At 47.5% G+C, this 20,631-nt stretch overlaps 1 pseudogene; it reads right to left on the reverse strand.

Moving 5' to 3' along the window:
- Positions 1–423: 423 nt before the first annotated feature.
- The window catches only part of LOC115331515, a 29,170-nt pseudogene continuing 8,962 nt past the window's right edge, over positions 424–20,631 (reverse strand).

Consider the following 20,631-nt stretch of genomic DNA (forward strand, 5'->3'; position numbering starts at 1 on the left):
AACAAAGGAAACATAACTTATCTCGTCGGTACCGTCATTAAGAATTGATAAGAAATTATTTGTGCGCGGTGCTTCGTTAAAATCTAGACGTGTCTACTGGTAAACAATGTGTAACGTGGCGACAGCCAATTGGGGTCAATCTCAGCTGTCAGCTTATCGCTCGCAGGCCCTCTATCTCGTTGAAGAGAACACGCATTCAAGACTGTGCAAAATAATTAATAAATCGTAGAGAAAAATTAGCTTTGTAAATAAAAATACATATTGCACAAGGTTCTTATAACTATAATGCTAAACAGAGTAAAAATTGAAGAGAAAGAAATCGCAGAAAAAAAAAACAGGACGAATAGCGGAAGCGACTGGCGTTTAGGGTGGGGGAACTGCTAACAGAGATCCGTTCGCGTTCTTCGTGTTCTTCTTCGCCCTCTACTCTTTCCTGTTCTTATTGACCAAATAGTCACCTAAGAGCTTTTTTGAAATGTCCCCGACGGACGGCTCTTTGCCTTTCTTGGGATCTGGCTTGTTGCTGCAAAGGACGCCGTCCTCCTTGTCTTTCTTGTCGTCCTCCTTGTCTTTCTTGACTCTGGCCTCCTGCTTTTCTGCGTAGCAGCCGTAGGCAACTGCAAAACCAGGAAATTGCACCGTGTTTAGTTTTTTGTTATCTGGAGTTCGAAGGCTAAAATTCCCATGTGTAAACTCCATTTTTAAAGGAGCCCTCCCTGCACGAGGAAGAAGAAAGTTAAAGTGTGTTTCAAAAGGAGCGCCAATTAGAGGAAAACGCGTGCCCTTGGTGACGTCCTGCAGACGGCATTGGCTTCCAGAGACAAGACTGGCTGGAAAAGTACACGTGGCATTATTGTGCATGCCTTTTAGCGAGTGGTGTTTGCTTCCACCTTCACCTGGAGCACCCGCAAATCCACAAACTTTTAAAATTGAAAAAACGTGTCTGCAAACCTTGTTAAATACATAACGCTGACGTATGTAGCACATAAGGAACATCTTATTTTTGTAGGCACATTTGAAACCTTGGATCCTTTTCTCCCATGCAACTCGTAAAGAAAAGACAACTTCTGAAACAATATCCACATCCACAATATAAAAGCAAGAAGAAACTTGGGAATAATTAATAAAAACTGAAATTCAGCTATCCTGCCCTTTGTCATCGTCAATTGAAAAAAGACAGAAACGACATCCCTAAGAGGATCAAAAAACGAAATGATATATTTACAAGAAGGGAGATAGGAACATGTCAGAAGTGATACAATGGAAAACGAATTAACAATAAGAAAAGCAAAACACTGAAGGCAGCTAAAGTCACGTCAGCACACTCATAGCCCGTTCCCGCTACCGTCCTTGCCTTAAGTTCAAGTCTTCCCCCTCGGTGCCTTGCGGAGCGTCGCCGCTTGATGTGATGATGCAGAAGCCGGTGTCTCGTACCGCCCCTGGAGTTGTTCGTAGCAGGCGTCGCCGAGCGTAGAGGCTGGTCCTCCCCTCCGAGCTCTGGTCGACACCGTGCGTCGCGGCCCGACCCTTGCTTTCACCCCTGCTTCTCTTCTCGCGCTCGCCGTTCTCCTCTCGCGCTCGCTGTTCTCTGGAATGCGCTCGTTCCCTTCCGCTTCTTTTCTTCTTCCACCCGTAATAATCGTCAAAGGCACGTGACACACCCCTCACTTCGAGAACTTCACAATATGAAGTTTCTTCACGAAGGCGACCTCCTCGATGGCTTGTTGTAGAGACCGCGGCACATTCACAAATACCACCCCACTTGGTCCTTAGCACTCAAGCACGTATGCCGTTTCCACATCCCAAACATTAGTATCGCCGAAAATCAGGGAAACAAACCGTGGTTACACTCTCGCATCCTTAATTGCACGTACAAATCACGTGGGCAACACTCTAGTCCTGACCGAACTCAACAACAAACAAAAATCCTAATGGGTCTCATTAACCCTGTGTCCTGCCTTTAATAACCAACATCCCCCGGGTGTATCTCAAAACGTCTCATTCGCATTTAAACCTTGCACATTTCGACCCGTTCTCATTTGGTCCTCGTTTGAACCTTCTCATAAGGTCCGAATCGTGTTTTTCGCAACTGGACCCATTCTCGTTTCGCCCGTTCGCGCTACGACCGAATGGTACTAGTTCGGCATACTTCTAACGTCGCTCTGCCTTCGCGGCTTTGTTGACGAGCCTTACCTTGCTTGGGCCCCCAACATACCATGAGATATATGTCATGTGTAGATGTATACGCACTGATAATCGTACATTCACGCGTGCGTCCCTTTCTCTAAGCAAATAAGAAAAAAAAAACGATGAAAATTTAATTTGGAAACTTTGTTTGAACAGAAATAGCATACATAATAGCAGTGGTTCTCAACCATTGATGTTTCGCGGACCCCTTGTAGATAGGCGGAGATGATGGAGGACCCCGTTCGGGGGGAGGGGAATAGAAAGATATAGGTTATCATGATAATGACTTAGTAAATGGACATAACTAATTGCTACTGTGAAGTAGACTTATCTCATTGACATATACACGAGAGAACTCTCCCGGAAATCGGAGCGTATCTTCTCAACGTGAAGAAAGACAACTAATATTGCCGTGCTTGACTGATGAGACAGGGCTTCGCAGACCCCTAAGATGCCTTCGCAGACCCCCTTTTGAGAACCACTGCATTATAGGAGTGGTGGCGTTGTTCCAAGTCGAGAGACCTGAAACAACGTGACATTTCGAATTATGATGTGGCTGCGATAAATAGTTGGTCTGTTTTATTGTCAGATAGTAGCTTTCATGACGACCTCGACGCACTGCTGAAATCCTTAGCAGAGACAGTATGCCTGTAGCGTGGCACACACAAACACACACACACACACATAATATCAATGTATTTATTCATATTACTCTAAAAAAACAAGTACGACGGGTCGAAGCGAAATATTTTTTAGAATGGCTTGAAAATGTCGATGCTTGGGCAAGTTGGAAATTTATGCTTTCATGGAACAGCGCGGATGAACAGTAACACTCACATGCACACAAAAGGAGACAGACTTGCAGGGTTGTTTTGAAATGGGCCAGGGGAAAAGGGCGAAACGAGAACGGGCCAAAAATGAGGAGGGTTGGAACCCGAAAGACGAAACGGGAAAGGACCAAATGCGACTGGTCCAAGAGAGAAAATCTTTTTGAGAATGGTTGTTTTGAGAAGGGCCAAGTGAGAAGGGCGAAACGAGAACGGGCTCAAAAGATAACCACCCATATCCCCCGACGGCTTAGCTCTCTAGACGACTTAAAAAGTCTGCTCCCACATTGTCTGTCCCCTTAATGTATTCGATGTGAAAGTCCGGTTTCTGCAATGACAAACTCCATCGCATTATGTGACTGCTGACGTGCTTCGCTTTGTTCAAAAACTCCAAAGCTCGGTGAACCGTTTGTGTTCGAACTTTTCTGCCATATAAGAACAGCCTAAATCGCTCCACGGCCCAAACAATCGCAAGACACTCTTTCTCTACTGTGGCATAATTCGTCTCCTATTTTCCTAGTGTTCTGCTCGCATATCCCACCGGATGCAGCAGTCCTTCACTTTCCTGGAGCAATACTGCGCCCAGGCATGCATCAGATGCATCCGTCCGCAGAACGAATTCCTTGCCGGGATCTGGCGCCAACAGGATAGGCGGTCTCGATAAGCAGTCCTTCAGCCTCTCGAACGACTCCTCCTGTGCTGACCCCACAATCTACTTGACTTCGTTCTCCTTTCTTCGTGAGCTCCAGCAGTGGTGTGGCGAGATCCGCGTAGTTTGGGACGAAATCGCGGTAATAGCCGGTCAGCCCGAGAAACGACTTCACTTGACGTTTTGTCACCGGCTTTGGCGCGTCTTGTATCCTTGCAAGGATCTCCGCGTGGGGCGCGATTCGTCTCCACCCAACTCATGACCGAGGAAGGTCGTCTTTGTAGATGCGATCTCGCATTTCTACGGCCGAGCCGTGATATTGGCTTCTTGTGACCGATCAAAAACTGTATGCAACGTTCTTGTGGTAATAATCACGTTTATGCGTTTCAATAAAACCCCGAGAGCGGGCAGCCAGTTGGAGGCGCGTGCTTAACCCAGCTCGCTGGTGCTGTTCTGTCTCTCTCGGTGTGGTCAATCGAATTATCTCGACATGGTGTCAGAAGTGGGGTACGAGCGGCCACACCAGTGAAAAGGGCAGGCGTCACGAGCGGCGGTCACAACAGAAGAGGCGTCCGAACGGGAAGAAAGAAAACGGTCGGGTTGTCCGGGTGCGTCAGAGACAAAGATGGCGGCGGGCGAGCATCGGGAAACCAGGCCAGCCTACGGTTTCGCGCCACCGACAGCGTTCGATTTTCAACGCCCAGAGGAGTGGACGGCCTGGTCCAGTCGTTTCCTCTGGTACAGAAGCGTCTCGCGACTCATGGAGGAAGAAGGAGCATCTCAAGTAGACGCTCTAATCTACTGCCTAGGGTGAGATGCCAAGGACATACTCGCCGCAGCAACGCTGACGGAAGAAGACAAAGTGGACTTCGAAAAGGTGCTGGAAGTATTCCAAAATCATTGCATCGGAAAAAGAAACGTTACTTACGAGCGAGCGAGGTTTCATGAACGCAAACAAGAACCTGGCGAAACCGTCGAGGCCTTCGTAACGGCCCTACACAGACTGGTGGCCCACTGCGGGTGCGGAGCACTCAAAGAAGCATTGGTGCGCGACCGCCTGGTGGTCGGCTTACAGGACGGGAAGCTGTCAGAGACGTTACAAACTGATCCCGAACTCACCCTGGAGAAGGCGTTACAAAAGGCGAGACAGAAGGAAGCCGTACGAAGGCAGCAGGCTGTCGTGCGCCAGGAGAACCCAGCAGAACTGTCTGTCGACGCCCTCCGGAAAACGTCGAGTAAAGGCCGCTCCAGTTCCGGAGACCAAACAAACGAGACTACGGGGTGGAAGAGCCCGCTACACGGTTGCGGGAAGTGCGGCGGACAAAGCTTTCATGAAAAGAGCAACTGCCCGGCCTCCACGTCCAAATGTCACTCATGTGGCAAGAAAGGCCACTGGCAAAAGATGTGCTACAAGAAAACTCTACGAGAAGTCACCACAAAAAAGAATGAGCCTTTACAGGAAAGATGGTCACTGGGCGCACTCAAGGAGGGTAGCAGTGCATCAGCATGGAGAAAAGAGCTCAGCGTCAATGGAAAGCCAATCACTTTCCACTCGCTATTCATGAATTGCCGCAGTTCGTCAGAATCTCAATGACTTGACTGCATAGTGAAAAAGGCAAAAAAAAATAAAAAAATAAAACGATGCTGGTCAGTAAACATGACGGGCATCGTGACGGGGCTCGCCAGTTTGAACAGCAAAGCGCCGATGCCGGCCAGTCACTGAACTTCCATGTACATACTGGCCATCAAAGGATATACAGTATAGATCACTTACAACGTAACCGCTTATAGTGCAGGACCGGGTATAACGCGGCTTTTTTAAACCACCGGTTCGCCTCCCATAGAGCTCCATGTATTTACATACCGCTTAAAATGCAGGCACGCGAAAGAAAATACCAATTATAGTGCGGTTTTTGGAACAGCCCGCCGACCGCGCCGACGCGCAGCGAGCACGCTTCCCTGTGCGACACTAGATAACGGCGCGAGCCGCAAGCGGCACTCGCGGGGCAAGGAGGTTGCTCGGAGAAGGCGAAGAAAGAGGCTTCAGTTGCCATAGCGACGGAGGGACGCATGCACGTGTCGTTCACGTGCGTGCGTCCCTCCGCTGCATTGGAAACAAACAACCGCAACGACAGACCAATCGCAGGTCGAAGAGAAGTGTTCGCGCGCGTTGCATGCCGGTCGCGGGCCGGGTGCTTCTACCCGCGAACATGGCGTCGGTTGTGATCGTCGACGTGGACGGCGTGGTGAAAGCTTATCGTTCCGCGTAAAAGCGCTATCCTTGACTGTGCATTTTCGTTGTGTGTCGCTATGATAACCCAGCACGTACTAGAAGGGAAGATCCACCTACTCGTGCGGCGATGTTGTGGCGGCACTCAGACGGCAGAAACGCCCGTGTCGTCGTGTTCGTTTAATTCGACTACAGTGGTGCTTTCTAAGCATTTGTGTTTTCGAACATCGCCCGGATTTCTTATTTAGAGCATTACATGCCTGTGCTCAAGTTGAAGGTATTACTGGCGCGTACCGTATAAAGGATGCTAATTTTTACGCGTTTTCATCGCCGGAGAAAAGTGATTAGGGTTAGCAATACTGAACGCTTGCAACGTCCGTCCGCAACCAGCGACGCCGTTAAAAGGCTGCGCTAGGCAAAAGTCGCTCATTTATTTCAAAATGTGTGACACACTTGAGAGAGAAGTGTACTAGTCTGGTGAAATAAAGACTTTCCTCAAACTAAGCTTTATTTTTCATCTATTATACAATAAATTTTTTTACAAAGGTAAGTTTTCTGATGGCATGTATTTTGGCCTGAAAAATTGATGTTTTGGTTATAGCGCGGTACCGCTTATAGCGCGGATTTTCACGACTTCCGCGACATACGTTATATGCGGTCTACACTATTAGCTTTCACTTCACAAAATACTTTTAATTTTTGTGATTGTTTTCTGTTCAGATAAATTCTGGATCACGTTAATATGAAACATACACTTAACGCCAATGTCAAACCTCTCACATTTTTTTTCTTTCTGTGTTGTCTCAAAATCGTCACTAGCGACAAGTTTCCGACTAAATGAATACCAGGTTTTCTTTTCCGCCAGCTCTGCATGACGGTCAATTTACCTCGTTTCTTCATATTGGCTACTGCATGTCAGGAACATGGGTGGTTTTGATAGAACCGAATTGGATGGACATATGAGAATTCTAACTTATTAGTTATTACACTGAAGGCGACACATACTGATACATGCAGTGATGTAGGAGTGTGACAGATTTAGAAATAGACTTTTTTATTATAAGCACGACCGCTGATTCCAACTAAGTATCCTTAATCCTAAAGCTAGATTGAACGGAAATGTATTACCAGATGCACCACTCGCTGAAAGTAACTCTGTCGAATTGCCACGATATTTCAAGATCCCTCCTCCAGGTCATACCTGAGAAAAACTATATTTGTTTTTTATTTTTCGGCTAATATTGGTTAAAACCGGTTACCGGTAAATACTTTACGGTTACGGTTACGGTTATGTTTTTTGTTTGTTTTTTTTTAAATTTCAAATAACAATTTTGTTCCGATTAGGGTTATTGAAAATTTTCATTCCTAAATGGTTTTCAGTTTCGGTTACGGTTACGGCTCGAGTCCCTGCTTTGCGTACCTATATTGATGAAAGCCCTTGAAATTGCCTGAATGTGCACCATAATAGAATGTTGAACATGCAGGCATAAACAAGGAGACCGCAGGAAAGCTATCAAAGATACTGAAATGACACTTTCCGATTGTGTGTACATCTAGCTGTGGCATCAAATTAGTTCTTGTTTTTGTTTGTTGTTATGTGGAGAAAAGTATGTGAAAAAGGTTATTTGACAGTTATCAAGCCATTTTTTTTAAAAAATAATTAAAGAATAACAAAACGTAGTTTAAACATAATAATGAACAAGTATTACAGAGTGCATAGAAAAAGCTAGATGGAATTAGATGGCGATGACTTGCGCAAAAATCGCCTTGATGTCACCTTTTTGGCGCCGCGTATCAGCTCGCTGTCTTCTGCGGTCTGAGCTCTGATCGACGCAGCCCGTACGGTATCGGGATGGATTGTTTGCAACTTGATGTTTCAACCATACGCATGAAAGACTTCGGCATCAGGCGGCTGATCCGGTTTTCTTTTGAACAATATATGGCAAAGTATGTTTTGTGCAAAGCGGATATTTTCAGTCTAGACTTTGTCCAATTTGCCTTTTAACTGAATTTGGCAAGGAATGGTTCGTTCGAACCGCATATCGTGTGTCTAGAATTTCTTCAATTTTACTTTTAACCGGATTCCAAAAATCACAGTTTGTGCGAACCGATTAGGAAAATCACGGTTGGTGTGAACCGGAATTTGTCTGTCTGGAATTCCTCCAATTTGACTTTGAAGCGGATTAGGAAAATCACGGTTTGTGCGAACCGGAATCTGTCTCTCCGGAATTCCTTGAATTTGACTTTGAACCGGATTAGGAAAATCACGGTTTGAGCGAACCGGGATTTGCCTGTCCGGAATTCCTCCAATTTGACTTTGAACCGGATTATGAAAATCGTGGTATGAGCGAACCGGAATTCACCTCTCCGGAATTCCTCCAATTTGACTTTGAACCGGATTTGAATATTCACGGTTTGTGCGAACCGGAAGCCGCCTTCCGGTGTGACTCCGGTAAGATTTTAGTCCGGATTCCGCTTTCCGGACTAATTTCAAACCGTTATTTTTGCTAGGGCGAAGGTAAATTACGGTTCCATTATGAATTTTCTGTACGGTACCTATCACCTTTTCTGTACCTCTGTTTCGTCATTCGAGCTTTCCTCGATAGCCATCTTGGGAACTGGAACCCTTTTTGGCAGGTCTTTGACTACTTCTTTCGTGTCTAGAAATCAGTACAAAAGTCAGAATATGAATGCGGATTACGAAAATTAAAAAGCGCAAAAGACAAGGACAAGAGGGAGACAACACAGGACAAGCGCTTGTCCTGTGTTGTCTCCCTCTTGTCCTTGTCTGTTGCGCTTTTTAATTTTCGTAATGTTTAACCAACTAGGCCAACAAATCATTTTGCTATAAATGTGGAGCCGAAAAAAACAAAGAAAAGAGTTGATTAAATCGTTGGTACTCACTTCCGAGTGTCAGGACCTGTGCGGAGTAGAAGCCGGTGTTGTCCTCCACGTCGTCGCGCCAGAGTACGTCGTAAATTGATTTGTTGCCAAGTCTGAGGTATCCGCAGGACGAAAATCCTGAATGTCACTAACCACTATCACATGCCGCATATGGGGATCGTAGCCCCGAAGAAATCGAACGAGCGCGTACATGACGACTTGGAAGAATGAACGGGTTGAACCCGAGCTACGCCGATGAACGCCACCAAACGATCGTTATGGGAGCAACGCAAACAAGAACCTAGTACAAACTAGATCAACAGAAGTAATCTTTGAATTACACAGGTGCAGGCAAGACTTCCATAAGAAGCTACGAAAATATTCAAAACGGGTTAGTAACTAAGGAAAGAAAACAAAGGAGCTACAGAGCTGAGTTATACGAAAGCCTATGTTGTCTGTTTGTCTTCCAATACTGAGTGCAACTAAGAGAGAAAAAAAACTCGAATTACGCGGGGAAATGAAAGCAATAACTTACATAACTCAAAATACAATTGTGCTACAAAAAAAAAGAAAAAAAATTCCGGGATACTAATGAAGCAAATAGCAAAATAAAAAGTTGGGAATTATAAAAAAATATATAAAACAAGAGAGAAGCAAACGAGCTCCGAAAAACAAACGTCACGAATTGCTCAGGTGAATACAAACAACTTCCATAAGAGGAGCGCGAATACGGGATCAATTAAACTAGACAAGTTAAAGACCGCAAAGGAGCTACTAAGGAATGAACAAACAAGAAAAAAATATGCAGATTAATTCCGAATCAAGTGAGAGGTGAAACCGTGGAACATACGCAAGGACGCCGAGCTTACAACATTTCTGCACCAGAACTCCGCTCTAGCTACCTCGGTTGGCTGAGGGAAAGACGGAAGAGAGAACTCTATAACTCACGGGCTGCGCCTCACATTTCCCGCGCGCGTTGTCGAGCGATCCCCGGCCACCCACCCGACTTTCGAAACGCCGCCTCCTCTTTCTTCCCTTTTCCAGTTATCACCTCTGCGAGATCGCTCAAGGCCCTTTGGCAGTTCCCTCTCCCCAAGACGGGGGTAATGCTCCACGTTAGCTCACAAGACAAGTGGTCTCGACTCTCAAGTTTTTGTTTTCTCTGGGTTTTTTTTTTTTTTCATCGCGATGAGTTGGGTAGAAAATAAATATAAGGGTGCTAAAGATGATTTAATATACTCACAACTTAGGGGCATACTCTAGCTATTTCTCTACGTAATCAGCAAACAGATTTAGACACGTATTGTGATTAAAGCTCCAGTATTTGGAAAAGTGACGCATACTAGCTCGAGCTTCCTCTGCATATGCCGTTTCCACCTCTGCCGGGGGTAACTACAGTCTCTCCCATTCCCTCCCCCCCCCCCCCCCCCTGCCCGTGCACGTAATGGTGCGACGTGTCGAATGTCACCGCGCAGGCCGCTCTCATTCTCTCCGCTCCCTTTCTTCCTCTTTCTCTTTGCCGCACTCCCCGTCGAATACTTCTGCCGGTTCCTACTGTTGAGCGGCTAGCATCCTCAGCAAATACTTCGGTGGAAGGCGCGGTCTGTTTTTGTCGTTCGTGTATCTCTCATTCATCTTTAGCCGCCAACCGCATGGCCCGCTCCCGCTCACACTGTGCAGAATGCCTTATTGTTTCTCAGAACTTAAACCGTGAACTATGAAGCCTGAACGTTTCCTAAATAATTTTGTCAGAGCTCACTTTTTTTTTTTTTGCGCACAAAGCCCACAGATTTTGCGCCAGGTTACCGTGTTTTTCGTCTATATGGATGCGCCAGGCGCAGTCACGTGGGCCAAGCTTAATAATTGGTGGGTTAAGGCAATAGATGACTTTGCTCCACCGTCAGGCAAGATAATTTTCCAAGGTCTGCTAAAGTGTGATGAGGCGCTATGGGGGCAACATGGTGACCCCCAACAAACAGCAGTCGAAAAACTTCCGTGGTGGTGTTGCTCGATAGCTCACATCCGCTCGAAAATGTGTTCCAGTCGCTCTCGCCGTTTCGGGAGCGTGGTATGTGGTGGAGTGTCTTCACGCCCTTCCTTAAAGGGCAACTCCACTCAAAAAGTCGACCCTATCGAAATGACTGATATCGCTTTAGGAGGTCAAAATACGGTCATACCCAAAATATCACGTCAAACCGACGCCGCGTTACCGATTAAAACCAATATTAAAAAAGTTCTCCCGGCTCGGTTAGCGGCCCGAAAGCGGGTGAGCAACGCTGGCACCGGGTGAGCTAGTGAAGCAACACTGGGCAATGACGTAGGTCTAGTCCTGCGCGCTCGTACGGACGCCACGAACGCTTCGTCTCCCGTGGCATTCTGCGATTCTGCTGACGGCACGAGGTTTTTACCACATTATCCTGTGTTTTCCTATTTTTATTAGCGTCCAGGCAGTTCCTTTAATTCCAGCATTGCTTCCGCGACAGCGCGGAAGAGAGCAAAGCGGTGCTGCTCGCTCACGCGCGCGTCGTGGAGCCGGAGAGATTCGCCGGTCTCGCGTTGGGCAATGTCGAGCAGGATTTGTAGTGCTGTGGGTTGCACCAACAACCCGGTGCGAAACCCGAAGCTGCGGTTCCACCAGTTCCCAAGAGACCGGAAGAGGCACAAGGTGTGGGTCGGTGCCGTTCGCCGGATAGACTTCGGAAGACCGTTGACTCCGAGCTCCAACGCGAAGCTCTGTTCCCAGCACTTTACGTCAGACACCTACACACGGGATCTGCGGCTGCTGACTGTTGCGGGTTTCACCACGAAACAGGCGTCTTTGAAGAACGATGCGGTGCCGTCGCTGTTCACGTACCGTCCGCCGGCCGGCTGCTCCAGCACGATCGGCCGGACGCAGCAGGTCGCGGCAGATCTAACTAGCGTGCACATGAAGGCACCTTGGCTTTAACAACTTAGACCACTTATGGATAGATCTGTCCATCTATCTCCCATTATTTCGTTTTCTCGGTCCGCGCGCAAGAAACAAATACAGTCACGCTGCGCCGGCACCGACCGCGTCATATTTATAGCAGTCGGATTTGCTTTTCGGCTGGCAAATTTATAAATACACACTAAAATTACTACATTTGGTGCATATTAACAAAGTAAAGCGGTAAAAAAAAAAAGAAAATTTGCATGTAACCTTCTGTTTTGAAACTCCACGTGCGACAGCCGACCTTGTTGGCGCGTCGGCTCAGAAGCGCGGAACTAGAACTAGGTCACTCCGACGCCGCGCCACTAGTATCAGTGTTGCCAAGCTGCTTCAACCGGTAGTTTCGGTTTCGCCGTGCCGCCGGACCGATTCTTGCATTCGCGATATCTACAAAACTATACACACTACCGAAAAACAAATTATATTTCGTGATTCAGGGTCGCCGGCTTCGACTAAACAGATCATAACCCAAAAATTGTAAAAATGGAGTGGAGTTGCCCTTTAAACGAAGAGGTTTGAGGAAGGCGCTGGGGGATACGCTTGGAGAAGAAATAGACCCCTGTGGAGCTAGCCCTGGGCAAGTCAACTGACGTTGTGTTGGACGTTTGAGGGGCAGAGCCAACTGACTTGCTCCCCCTTTCTCCGCTTCTCTGGATCGCCACGTAAAATAGCTCGTAGCAAAGAAAGCATAAAAAAACTACGTAGTTTCCTTTAGCAGAACTGTTTTTACAACTTGTTTGTCATCAATGGCGCAACTCGCTCGTGCTTCTTGGTGCAATTTCTTTTTTTTTTCTTTTTTTCGCTCCTTGATATTTTTTTTTTTTTTTTAATTTCTGGGGGGCAGTTTTTCCGTGGTTCTTCGTACTTTCTAACATTGTATGCAGCCTTGATTAATTGCGCCCAAATGGTGAAAAGTTCAGGCTTGCCTGTGGCACTTCCCTGTAGGCGAACAGTAGTGCCGGTAGGTACCTGTCCCAGTCCTTGGGCCTTTCTTGACACATTCTTCTGATCATCTGTTTGATGGTTCCATTTAATCTTTCCACCAACCCGTTCCCCATCGGATGGTAGGGTGTAGTCATGAGATGCTTCATGGACAGCAGCCCGGCTTACCTCTTTCATGAGGTCCGACGTGAAGCAGGAACCTCTATCGCTAAGAAGCTCATTTGGTATACGGCTGAAGAGTTCGGGGACCTTTGGCCATCCTTAAGGAGATCTGGTCCAACGAGACGCTTGAAGACGACGTGAGGACGTCCTATGGTCACGTACTCGAGCTAAAAAAAAAAGTCAAATTTGGGGGTTTTACGTGCCAAACCTACGACGAGCATCTGGCACGCCCCAGCGGAGGACTGGGGATTAATTTCGACCACCTGGGGATATTTTGACGTGCAACCGAAAGCTCGGTTACACGGCGCCTTCTCCGCAATAAACCTCCGTCTTATTGCGGGCACCTCGGTCGGGATTCGAACCCGCCACCTGGGGATCCGGAGGCCGGCGCTCTCGCCTCGGAGCCACCGAGGTGGCCTACTCGAGCTAAGAGAGAGACTACAAAGAACATGTGAGTTGGCTCACCGCTTCTTGGAGGAGGCCAAGATCAAGTGCAAAGAGCACCATGACAAAAAGGGCGTCAACCGCTAACTGAAAGGGGATTTGGCCCTCATTCTCCTACCGAGCGACCACAAGTTAATAATGCAGTGGAAAGGACCATTTGTAGTATCCTGCAAAAAAAAAAAAACGAAGTGGACTACGAGCCCAATGTTGAAGGACGCAAGAAGGTGTTCCACGTGAATATGCTCAAGAGATACCAAGAGAGGGTCGAGGTCAACCGGAGGCAGCCAAGCTGCAGTGCGGCAACGCAGGACCTTGGCGAGGCTACACTTGCTGGAGAGGCCAATAAGGCATCGACGCCTGATAACGTGATTGTACATGACTGGAAAGAGGTCACGGTCAACGATGACCTGAATGATAATAAGAAAGATGAGGTGTGGAGTTTGATCGAACAGTATAAGAGCGTATTTTCAGATCTTTCAGGTGATCACTTGATCACGTGCGTTCTGAAATTGACGATTGAAGAACCTGGGCAGATAAGGCAACATGCGTTGCCATTTTCCGTCCAAGAGACAGTCGAAAAGGAGATTTTGGAAATGTTCCGACTGGGCGGTATTGAACGGTGCACGTCACCGTATAACGCGCCGGTTGTAATTGTTAGAAAGAAAGACGGTTGTAACAGGTTTTGCGTTGATTACAGGAAGTTAAACGACGTGCTTAAGGATGATGCAAAGCCGATTCCAAGGGCGGACGTCACCTTCGCCAAGGTGGGTCGTAAGAAGTTTTTCTCTAAGCTGGATCTACCGAAGGGATATTGGCAGATCCCGATGGAGGATTTGGCCAAGTAGAAGACAGCGTTCTCGTCGAGTAGCGGACTTTACCAGTCCAGGTTCATGCTTTTCGGTCTCAAGACTGCCACTGCTACCTTCACCAGACTGATGAGAAAGTTGCTACGTGGAATTCCGGAGGCTCATCATTACATCGATGACATTCTCATTGCCTCGGATACGTGGAGGCAACACATGAGGACTGTCGAGATAATTTGGATTGACCACACCGAGAGAGACAGAACAGCACCAGCGAGCTGGGTTAAGCACGCGCCCCCAACTGGCTGCCCCCTCTCGGGGTTTTACGGAAACGCATAAACGTGACTATTTCCGCATCCCCCTTTCTCTACAATGGGCTTGAAACTAGTTTTTGAATCTTTGGGGCCAAATGATTCGTCGCCCAGCTCTAGTGAAAGTTTAGGGCTCCTCTTTCCTTGTGCCGGAGTCGATGACAGATTCTTCCGGAACGAGAGCCGTAGGTGGACCTTCCTCTTGGTACAGTACCTGTTCCGATGTCGGAGTAGATTCTTCCGGACCGAGAGCCATAGGTGGACCTCCCTCTGGGTCGAGTACCTGTTCCGATGTTGGTTCTTTGTCCTTAACGCACGGGGTCTGGACATTCTCCCCTGGATTGATCACTTGTTCGCCTATCGTTTCTTCGTCTTCATTGTACCCGGTTTGAGCACTCTTTCTCGGTGTTTCTGCTGGGACTAAATGGTAGATATTCCGGACAAGTTGTCTAGACGGTGTCTCCACCACGAAGGATCTCGGGTTGTTCGTTTTCCTCAAAATCTGCCCCGGCGTGCCAGGGTCTCTGACCCAAACAGAGTCACCGATGGACGGCTCCTTGTGGCAGCTTACTCCGTGCCGTTGATTGTATCCTTTGGCCTGCCTTCTTTTCTCTTCCTTATTTTTTCTTCGGAAATCCGCGTGGTTTGGCATTTTCGGGGTTAACATAGATGGCAACATAGGCAAAGTTGTACGTAATTGCCGTCCCATGAGTAGTTGAGTTGGACTGAATCCGCAGGGGCCTGGTGTAGTTCTGTAGATCAAAAGTGCCAGGTGTGGGTCTTCAGCCTTTTTCAGGATGTCTTTGGCAATTTTTACCATGCGTTCTGCTTCCCCGTTACTCTTTGGATAGTGTGGGCTGCGTTTTATGTGGCGAATCTGGTACTTTCTTGTGAATTCGTCAAAACTCTTGGACGCGAACTGCGGTCCGTTGTCTGAACTGAACACCTCTGGTATCCCATGGCGGGCAAACACAGACTTTAGGTCCGCCACAATCGCTTCCGATGTTGTTTGCTTCAGCAGACACACTTTTATAAATCTGGAGTAGTAATCTGCAACTACAAGGTAGTGCTTGCGTTCAATTCAAATATGTCGGCTGCAACACGTTGCCATGGATAGTCGGGGAGCTCCGATGCTATCATAGGTTCCACTTTTGGGATGCGCTCTTGGATGCAGCTTGTGCAGTTGGTAACCACCTTTTGCAACTGAGTGCTGAGTCCTGGCCACCACACTGACATTCTTGCTCGTTCTCTGCACTTGGACACTCCTTGGTGCCCTGCATGTAATTAGCACAGCACTTTCTCTCTCAATAACTTCGGGATTACTAGCCGATTGTCTTTCAAGAGGAGATCGCTCTGTACCGTAAGGCTCTCCTTATTCCTGAAGTAAAGAGCGATCTCTGGTGGGATGTCCGTCTTGTGGGGCCAGCCCTTTGCACAGTACTCTCTTAACTTGCAACATACAGGATCTTGACTCTGAGCAGTGCGTACTTCGTCCAGATAGTGACTTGTAGCTGGCAGGAAGCTTGTCACAAGCTGGACGTACGAATCTAACCACTCTTCCATCTTCTCAGGGGGCTCTACTGGGGAACTCGAGAGAGCATCTGCCGTCCACAAATCCTTCCCGGGTACATGTTCTTTGGAGTAGCTGAAACGCATGAGTCTGAGCTTGAACCTCTGGATTCTTGCAGGAATGATATTCAACTCTCGGTCACTCAATAACGCAATTAGGGGTCTGTGGTCCGTTTGCACATGAAACTTGGTTCCTACCAAGAACTTTTCGAAGCGTTCGCATGCCCAAGTGACCGCATAAGCCTCTTTTTCTATTTGCGCGTACCGTCCTTCCGTCTCACTCAGTCCTTTGGATGCAAAAGCGACCGGGCTCCTTCGGCCGATTTTTCTGCAACAGCACTGCGCATAGCCCATACGCCGAGGCGTCTGCCGACACTATCAACTGCTGTCGGGGATCATAGAGTGTCAGCGTTGTAGCTTCCGTGATGTCTCGCTTCACCTGGTCGAATGCTCCTTGCTGCTGGGCGTCCCAGTTTCATTCTGCGTCCTTTCTGAGAAGATCTCTGATGGGTTTTAGCTTCTCCGACAAGTTGGGTATAAACCGTCCAACCTGGTTAGCCATGCCGATAAACTGACGAACTTTAGTAACGGTGTCCGGTGCCCGAAGTTCATGATTGCTTCACTCTTTCGGGGTCTGGCTGGATCCCTTCCGCACTCAGGATGTGTCCCAAGAACTTCAAAGATGTTTTTGTGAACTCGCACTTGCCGTTAAGTGTGATTCCCGCAGCATTCAGTTTCGAAAGGACCTCCTCCAGCCTCTCGTCGTGTTCTTTGAAATCTCTTCCCGTGATCAAAATGTCATTCATGTGACACAACACTCCAGGTATCGCCTCAAGAACTTGATTCATACGTCTTTGGAAGTGCTCAGGCGCCGAGGAGAATCCAAAGGGGAGCCTTTGGAAACAGAACCTGCCAAAGGGGGTTATAAAAAATGTGAGAAGCTGTGAGCCTTCGGCCAATTTCACTTGCCAGAATCCCGCTTTGGCATCCAACTTCGAAAAAACCTTTGCGCCAGCGAGGCGCCCCAGAGTTTCTTCTACCGACGGGAGGACAAGCTTGTCCCTTTCAAGGCACTTGTTGAGGTTTGTCAGGTCAACACAAATCCTGACTTCCCCACTTGATTTAGGGATCACCACCATAGCTGAGCCCCAGGGAGTCGGCTCTACGACTTTCCTAATAATGCCGTCTTTCTCCATCTCCGTCAGCTGGGCCTTGACCTTATCCAACGGAGCCAAGGGCACTCTCCGTGACGTGTTTACTGAAACTGGGCTTGCACCTGCCTCGAGCTTGATGTGGTAGTCAACTTTCATTTTCCCGAGACCCTTGAACATTCCTGGGAACTTTTCTTTGTACTTGGCACCTGGGTCTGCTGTAACCGCTTGCAGCAGCTGTACAATCTTTAGACCCGTACTCGCCCGACGACCCAGCAGAGGTTCTTCCAGCCCTTGGATAACATACATCTCATCTCGGACGCTGTTTTTTCCACAGTTTAGGGTGGCTTGAGCCTTTCCCAACACCTCCAGTGGCTGTTCGCCGACACCGTAGAGTTTCACTGCAGTGGGTCGTACTGCACTCACATCTATAACAGCCCTCAGTGGCACCGCATTTACATCTGCCCCGGTGCCAAATTGTTGGGCTAAAAACAAAAACAAAAAAAGTCCGGAGCATGCGCCGCTTGTTGTCCTCTGGAAAACAAGTATAAGAAAAAGAAAAAGAGAGCGTGTGTTGCGGAGACGCTTTCCTCTCAGGTCGGCCCACTCGTCGTGAATCTGTGACGTCACAACTCCGAGCGCTGCGGCCTTTGCTCTATGTGGTGTTGGACCCGACGGGGAAGGAGGAGAACGAGGGGGAGAAGGACGCTCACGTCTTGGGGGAGACGAAAGAGGAAGATGCTGGTTCCTTCGGGAAGATGATGCCTCGCCATCTCGGGCCTGCTGGTAGCTCAACGGTTGAAGATCGCGGCATCTTTTACATGCTCTTCCACGTGCGACGCGTTTGGATCTTGGTCCGACAAACGCCGAAAGAGATCGCAATCTCGAGATGCCCGCTCGAACTGCTGCGCTAGTTGACAGCACGATCGAGGCTAGGTGCGTTAGCTCCGTCGGACTCTCGGATTAAACGATCCTACACTTCTGTGCTGCGGATCCCCGAAATAAACATCTCCGCGACGCGGCTCTCTAGAGCCTCGCCGTAATCGCAAAAAGAAGCTAGGCGTCTGAGCGCCCCAAGGTACTGGGAAACAGTCTCTCCTGGACCTTGTACTCGGTTGACGAACTTCCGGCGCTCAACAATAATATTTGGAGCGGAAGCGAAATGGGTGACCAGAGCGGACAACAAAACTTGAAACTCATCCTGAGTCGCGCTAGCGGACGGACCTGCTAGGTTGAACGCATCAACGACGCGATTGCCTTCATCGCCGAGAAATGACAATAAAATCGCCCTCTTGCGTTTCGGCGGAAAATCCTCGGCGTCGATCGCCTCGAGGTAGTTCAGGAAGCCGTGCTTCCAAGTCAGCCACGGCGCTACCGGCTCACCGGGCGTAGGGGGGAATTCGGCGGGAACACGACCCTGAGCAGCCGCCATCTTGGACACAGCGGACAAAGGCGCCGTTCTTTGTTAAAAAAAATACACATCACGTCTAGACGCCGAGTACGCCCAACCAACCGCTCGGACGCTCAAAAAACGATGCTAAGAAGAGTAGAGCCGCGACGAAAATCGGCGAAACGAAGCCTCAAAGGCGCGAAGGCTCGAAAATGCGGAGAAAAAAAAATCATACCATCCTCGTCGTCAAATTGTAGTAATTAAAAGAAATACCTCATCGCCAAAAATGTAGTAATTAAAAGAAAATGCGGACACCCGAGAAAATAAAGAAGGGCAGTGCCTGCGTGGGCCTGCGGAAAAACGAGGAGTCTCACATGCCGAAGAGGTGACCGGCGGGCCAGGCGCGGGAGCCCCGGACGGAGAGAGAGAGAGGTCCGACGCGGTTGGTGGTTGAAGCGCAACTGTTTATTTAACGGTCAACAACGTGAGGTTGAGCGCCACAGGAACGCAACCCTGATAACACGGGCGCAATGGTGGAACAGTGGCGCCATCTAGGTAGTGTGGCCAGTGACTTAAATGAAAAAAATTGAAATACTACAGAGAAGAAAACAAAGAAAAAGTGAGCGGGAAAAAGTGGGCAAATTGGACAAAGTCTAGACTGAAAATATCCGCTTTGCACAAAACATACTTTGCCATATATTGTTCAAAAGAAAACCGGATCAGCCGCCTGATGCCGAAGGCTTTCATGCGTATGGTTGAAACATCAAGTTGCAAACAATCCATCCCGATACCGTACGAGCTGTGTCGATCAGAGCTCAGACCGCAGAAGACAGCGAGCTGATACGCGGCGCCAAAAAGGTGACATCAAGGCGATTTTTGCGCAAGTCATCGCCATCTAATTCCATCTAGCTTTTTCTATGCACTCTGTAATACTTGTTCATTATTATGTTTAAACTACGTATTGTTATTCTTTAATTATTTTTTTTTTAAAAATGGCTTGATAACTGTCAAATAACCTTTTTCACATACTTTTCTCCACATAACAACAAACAAAAACAAGAACTAATTTGATGCCACAGCTAGATGTACACACAATCGGAAAGTGTCATTTCAGTATCTTTGATAGCTTTCCTGCGGTCTCCTTGTTTATGCCTGCATGTTCAACATTCTATTATGGTGCACATTCAGGCAATTTCAAGGGCTTTCATCAATATAGGTACGCAAAGCAGGGACTCGAGCCGTAACCGTAACCGAAACTGAAAACCATTTAGGAAAGAAAATTTTCAATAACCCTAATCGGAACAAAATTGTTATTTGAAATTTAAAAAAGAAAAAAACATAACCGTAACCGTAACCGTAAAGTATTTACCGGTAACCGGTTTTAACCAATATTGGCCGAAAAATAAAAAAACAAATATAGTTTTTCTCAGGTATGACCTGGAGGAGGGATCTTGAAATATCGTGGCAATTCGACAGAGTTACTTTTAGCGAGTGGTGCATCTGGTAATACATTTCCGTTCAATCTAGCTTTAGGATTAAGGATACTTAGTTGGAATCAGCGGCCGTGCTTATAACAAAAAAGTCTATTTCTAAATCTGTCACACTCCTACATCACTGCATGTATCAGTATGTGTCGCCTTCAGTGTAATAACTAATAAGTTAGAATTCTCATATGTCCATCCAATTCGGTTCTATCAAAACCACCCATGTTCCTGACATGCAGTAGCCAATATGAAGAAACGAGGTAAATTGACCGTCATGCAGAGCTGGCGGAAAAGAAAACCTGGTATTCATTTAGTCGGAAACTTGTCGCTAGTGACGATTTTGAGACAACACAGAAAGAAAAAAAATGTGAGAGGTTTGACATTGGCGTTAAGTGTATGTTTCATATTAACGTGATCCAGAATTTATCTGAACAGAAAACAATCACAAAAATTAAAAGTATTTTGTAAAGTGAAAGCTAATAGTGTAGACCGCATATAACGTATGTCGCGGAAGTCGTGAAGATCCGCGCTATAAGCGGTACCGCGCTATAACCAAAACATCAATTTTTCAGGCCAAAATACATGCCATCAGAAAACTTACCTTTGTAAAAAAATTTATTGTATAATA

Source organism: Ixodes scapularis, unplaced genomic scaffold (assembly GCF_016920785.2).
Source record: "Ixodes scapularis isolate PalLabHiFi unplaced genomic scaffold, ASM1692078v2 PGA_scaffold12__126_contigs__length_90152505, whole genome shotgun sequence".
NCBI classification, from domain to species: Eukaryota; Metazoa; Arthropoda; class Arachnida; order Ixodida; family Ixodidae; genus Ixodes; species Ixodes scapularis.